The following is a 6,000-nucleotide window of genomic DNA, read 5'->3' on the forward strand; positions in this document are numbered from 1 at the left end:
GCAGAAACTTTTCTTTTATAACAGAACTTATCAAAGCATGGAACTGATGTCTTTGTTTTCTGTCTCTTATGTGAACTTATAACAGAAGGGGAGGGGAGGAGGGAGGGAGGAGAGAAGAGGAGAGGAAGGGAGGAGAGGAGAGGAGAGGAGAGGAGAGGAGAGGAGAGGAGAGGAGAGGAGGAGAGGAGAGAGGAGAGGAGAGGAGAGGAGAGGAGAGGAGAGGAGAGGAGAGGAGAGAGGAGAGGAGAGAGGAGAGGAGAGGAGAGGAGAGGGAGAGGAGAGGAGAGGAGAGGAGAGAGGAGAGAGAGGAGAGGAGAGGAGAGGAGAGGAGAGGAGAGGAGAGGGGAGGGGAGGGGAGGGAGGGAGAGGAGAGGAGAGGAGAGGAGAGGAGAGGAGAGGAGAGGAGAGGAGAGAGAGGAGAGGAGAGGAGAGGAGAGGAGAGAAAGGAAAGGAAAGGAAAGGAAAGGAAAAGGAAAGGAAAGGAAAGGAAAAGGAAAGGAAAGGAAAGGAAAGGAAAGGAAAAGGAAAGGAAAGGAAAGGAAAGGAAAGGAAAGGAAAGGAAAGGAAAGGAAAGGAAAGGAAAGGAAAGGAAAGGAAAGGAAAGGAAAGGAAAGGAAAGGAAAGGAAAGGAAAGGAAAGGAAAGGAAAGGAAAGGGAAAAAAAAAAAAAGGGGGCAAATAAATTCCAAGTGTAGCTAAAATTAGCAAGGCTCTCCTTTGAATGTTGTGTTTCAGAATCCAGGGCTCTGCATTGCCATTCTCCTGTAACACAAATTAATTAGGTATTGACTTGGTTTTTCATTCAATTAAAGTATAATTAAATGGCAGTGGTCTGTCTCTGAAAAACAGATGAAAAGGTTCTGGTAAGAATCTCTAGGTTAATCCAGCTGCTTAAAATGTGTGTTGTATTTGACCATTTGCCAAGAGAGTCTGTGAATACATGAGCCAGCTGGCATGGGGAGGGCTGGTGGGAACCTGTCAGCTGTTTAGGACAATGGCTGAAGCTTTTTTAACCAAATCAGTTTTTAAAATACCTAAAAATGAGACACCCTACCTTGGCAGCTCAGGAATTATGGCAGCAATGAAATCCTAAGAATTTTTTTCCTCTTAAAATATGAGTTTTGACTCATATTCTGTGAACCTCTGAACCAAGCCGTTTATTTAGATTACTGTTAAATGTCTGGCAAAGAGACACAATGCATCAAAGCCTTATTTTTACAATGATGGAGCCCAAGTTTGCTATTTTGACAAATATGGCTATTCAGAAGGAAATAACTATGTTAATGTGCTGAATGGAGTTGCATCACCAGTTGCTCTTTGGACCAGGCTGGACTCCAGCCTTGGGTCCGGCTTTCAGGGCAGTACCCCTCACTCCACAGGACCTCAGGAGGATGCGCAGGTGCTCATTTTGCCAAACTGTGAGCCACAAGCACACCCTGGTGAGCGGTCGCTCCTACACACCCTGCTGTTGGCTCCGGCTGTGCTTCTCATGGGAATAAATGCTTATCAGCCTACGTGAGAGCTTTGTGAGCAAACCTTTAATGCACTGTTTCCCACTAAGTATTTTAGACAGAAAAATTAGCCAATGACCCTGGCATTTAAAAAACGTCTTTTGCTCCCTGTGTTTTCACTGTTGAATGAAACAAAATGATTACAGACAGGAGTGATTTCTGGAGCATGGAGGTGACGGGGAATAGCCGAATAGCTCTTTAAAAGCCAGGCTGGGTGCGTGCGTGTGGAGGCCGGGGTGTCTGCACGCCAGGTGTCGATATGAAACTTGCCATGCTAACAAGAGCCTTGCAACAGGCTGTTACTTTGATTTTTTCCACCTGGTGCTTGCTGCAGCAACATGTCTGCCTCACCATGTGAGTTATCTGAGAAGCTGTCAAAAGGCAGGGAAGATATAGGAAGTTTTGAAAAACCTGGCTGAGCCTGCCTTCTCAACGGTAACACTTTATGACACTTTTATTTTCAATCCCAAACTTCAGATGCTTAATTTTCTTTCCACCAAGGGAGACAAGCTAACAATGAAAGCCCTCCAGCCCCTGGAGATGCTCTGGCTGTGTGCTCTGCGGGGTGTCCTGGTGCTCTGTCCAGGGCTTCTCCTCAGCTTCCAGGCTCCTGCCCACAAGTACAGAATGAACTTTCTGTTTGTGCATAAAAAGAAAAATGTAACGTGTAAATATGTCTGCATTTGGAAGATGAGAAAAAGCAGATCTCCTTAATCCATTTCTGAAAGCTTCAGGTGCGTATCTGAATCACTCCATACCCACCACTTTTGCTGAGCTGTGGCCCTTGGCATTCCCAGAAAACAGGAAAACCTGAAGTGTAAGTACTAGGTAGGGAATTAACATGAAGGGGACAATCCTGAAGACACAAAGGCAATGAAGGAAAGCTAGGAAAAGCCAGAAGTTGCATTTCAGCATCTTTTGCACTTGCAGGAGGACTCACATGCCTGAAATCTTGACTGCTCATCCAAACTGGACCAGAAAGTGTGTGTAAGAAAAAGTTATTCCCCTACTGTACCAACCTCACTTTCTTTATTTCCATTGACCAGCAGAGCTGTACAGCGTTACTACTGTGTGTGTCAGAGACTGTTACTGATGAGGCAGACACTGGGTTGCTTTCCTGTTCTTAATACACAGGACTTTTTTTTTTTCTATCAGAGGATTCAATTTCTAAAATACAATTTCCTTATTCAGGACAGAGGCTGGAAGATAATCTGGGAAGGAGGAAGTAGTTTAATATTTCTTTTTCTCCCCATTATCCAAAGCTGCATTATTTGCTGTATGCTGTATTCTGATTGCTAAACTACTTGCCGGTTTCAACGATCCTTAGCAAAAGTAATTGGGGAGACCCAGAAATGTTGGTGATATTTGGGGTTTTTTTTCCTAGCAGCACTGTCAGCTGTCAGTGAGAGCACTTCTCATGGACACACTTCCAAGCAGCAAGGCGCGACCAGAGATATGTGGGCACCTGGTGGCCTCTGAAGTTGTCCACAGCTCAGTTCAGCTCCTTTAACATCCTCGTCTCCCTGCTCCTGCAGCCACAAGTGCAGAACTGTGCAGCTCCTGGCCGCTCTCACCATCCCACTCATGCTCACTGTACAGGACATGTGGACAGGATGGGAAGATGAGGGTACTCCACTCCATTCGGCAAATGTCTTCAAGCCGATAAGCAGTAACATGATGACGGGGGCAGGGGTGCACACCCAGATCCACCCGGGAAGCTTTGGGACTTCAGAAATTCAGGGCTCTTTTTTGTGGACTTGGGAACCTGAATTCAGGTGACCAGGTCTTATCTCCTGCCTCTACAGAAGGAACCAGAAATCCAGGGGGACCCCAGGGCTTTCGCTGGAGTTACGGTCCAGAGAGCTCTGGCTCAGGAGAGCTGTGAGAGAATGCAACAGAGAGAGAGACAGAGAAGGAGAGAGAAAGAGGGAAGAAAAACTGGGTTTTGTTCCAGTTTGGCCTAAACATTTTTTTTTAAATTAAATTTCCCATGAGTCAGAAACTTGGGGTTTTTTGCAGCACAACTTTCTGCACAACAAATTTATTACTTCAGCTAATGCAATGATATCTTACACAATTTACAATATATTGAGAACTTGAGAAAACATAAAGCTGTCAGCTAAAGGTATTCCCCAAATTAGCATTTATTTTTATTGATTTATCATTCATGAAAGACACCAAATCAATTGTATTCTATTTATATTATTTTTTGAAGTATTTTCACAACAGCAATGTCAAGCCCAAGTGAAGAGCAAGGAAAAAAGCAAGGAGCAAAAATCACCCCTGCTCCAAAGAGTTTAAAAAGTAATCTAGGACAGAGGAAAGAGGAGTAGCTGAAATATCTGATGAAGGAGTGGATGACGTAAAAAGATTAATGGGAATAGTAGTATGGGCTGGTATAGATGAAATGGGAGTAAAGTCATAAAAGATTTATTCCCCCTGTGCCTCCAGTGCTGTGTTTGTTACAGTGTCCCAGGGAGACCAGTCCCTTCTCTCGGTGCCTGTGCTCCTGGGTACTGGGGCTTTGCTGCTGAGCTCAATATCGAGGTGATTCAGAGGCTGGTTTAAGGGCAAGTTTCTTACCAAGACCTCCTTCCTGAGACCAGTGATTCATAGAATCATAGAATCATAGAATTGTTTAGGTTGGAAAAGACCTTTAAGATCAAGTCCAACTGTTAACCTAGCACTGCCAAGTCCACTACTAAACCATGTCCTTAAGCACCACATCTACATGTCTTTTAAATACCTCCAGGGATGGTGACTCTGCCACTTCCCTGGGCAGCCTGTTCCAATTCTTCACAACCCTTATGGTGAAGAAATTTTTCCTAATATCCAATGTAAACCTCTTCTGGTGCAACTTGAGACCATTTCCTCTAGTCCTATCGCTTGTTACTTGGTAGAAGAGACTGACACCCACCTCTCTACAACTTCCTTTCAGGTAGCTGTAGAGAGCGATAAGGTTTCCCCTCAGCCTCCTTTTCTCCAGGCTGAACAACCCCAGTTCCCTCAGCCGCTCCTCACAAGACTTGTGCTCCAGACCCTTCACCAGCTTCGTTGCCCTTCTCTGGACACGCTCCAGCACCTCAAGGTCTCTCTTGTAGTGAGGGACCCAAAACTGAACACAGTATTTGAGGTGCGGCCTTACCAGTGCCGAGTACAGGGGCACGATCACTTCCCCACTCCTGCTGGCCACACTATTTCTCATACAAGCCAGGATGCCATTGGCTTTCTTGGCCACCTGGGCACACTGATGGCTCATATTCAGGCGGCTGTCCACCAACACCCCCGGGTCCTTTTCCGCAGGGCAGCTTTCCAGCCACTCTTCCCCAAGCCTGTAGCATTGCATGGGGTTGTTGTGACCCAAGTGCAGGACCCAGCACTTAGCCGTGTTGAACCTCATACAATTGCCCTCAGCCCATCAATCCAGGCTGTCCAGATCCCTCTGCAGAGCCTTCCTATCCTCAAGCAGATCAACACTCCCACCCAACTTGGTGTCCTCTGCAAACTTACTGAGGGTGCACTCAATCCCCTCGTCCAGATCATTGATAAAGATATTAAACAAGACTGGCCCAAATACTGAGCCGTGGGGAACACCGCTTGTGACCGGCCGCCAACTGGATTTAACTCCATTCACCATAACTCTCTGGGCTTGGCCATCCAGCCAGTTCTTAACCCAGCGAAGCGTACACCCATCCAAGCCATGATCAGCCAGTTTCTCCAGGAGAATGCTGTCGGAAACGGTGTCAAAGGCTTTACTAAAGTCTAGGTAGACAGCATCCACAGCCTTTCCCTCATGCACTAAGTGGGTCACCTTGTCATAGAAGGAGATCACATTGGTCAAGCAGGACCCGCCTTTCATAAACCCATGCTGACTGGGCCTGATCACCTGGTTGTCCTGTACATGCTGCAGGATGGCACTCCAGATGATCTGTTCCATAACCTTCCCCAGCACCAAAGTCAGACTGACAGGCCTGTAGTTCCCCGGATCCTCCTTCCAGCCCTTCTTGTAGATGGGCATCACACTTGCTAATCTCCAGTCAACTGGGACCTCCCTGGTTAGCCCGGACTGCTAATAAAGGATGAAAAGTGTCTTGGTGAGCACTTCTGCCAGCTCCCTCAGTACCCTTGGGTGGATTCCATCTGGCCCCATAGACTTGTGTGTGTGTCTAAGTGGTATAGCAGGTCGCTAACCATTTCCCCTTGGATTATGGGGGCTTCATTCTGCTCCCCATCCCTGTCTTCCAGCTCAGGGGGCTGGGTACCCAGAGAACAACTGCTCTTACTATTAAAGACTGAGGCAAAGAAGGCATTGAGGACATCAGCCTTTTCCTCATCCTTTGTCACTATGTTTCCTCCCACACCTAATAAAGGATGGAGATTCTCCTTAGCCCTCCTTTTGTTGCTAATGGATTTATAGAAACATTTTTTATTGTCTTTTACAGCAGTAGCCACATTAAGTTCTAGTTGGGCTTTGGCCCTTCGAATTTTCT

Source organism: Ciconia boyciana, chromosome 1 (genome assembly GCF_034638445.1).
Source record: "Ciconia boyciana chromosome 1, ASM3463844v1, whole genome shotgun sequence".
NCBI classification, from domain to species: Eukaryota; Metazoa; Chordata; class Aves; order Ciconiiformes; family Ciconiidae; genus Ciconia; species Ciconia boyciana.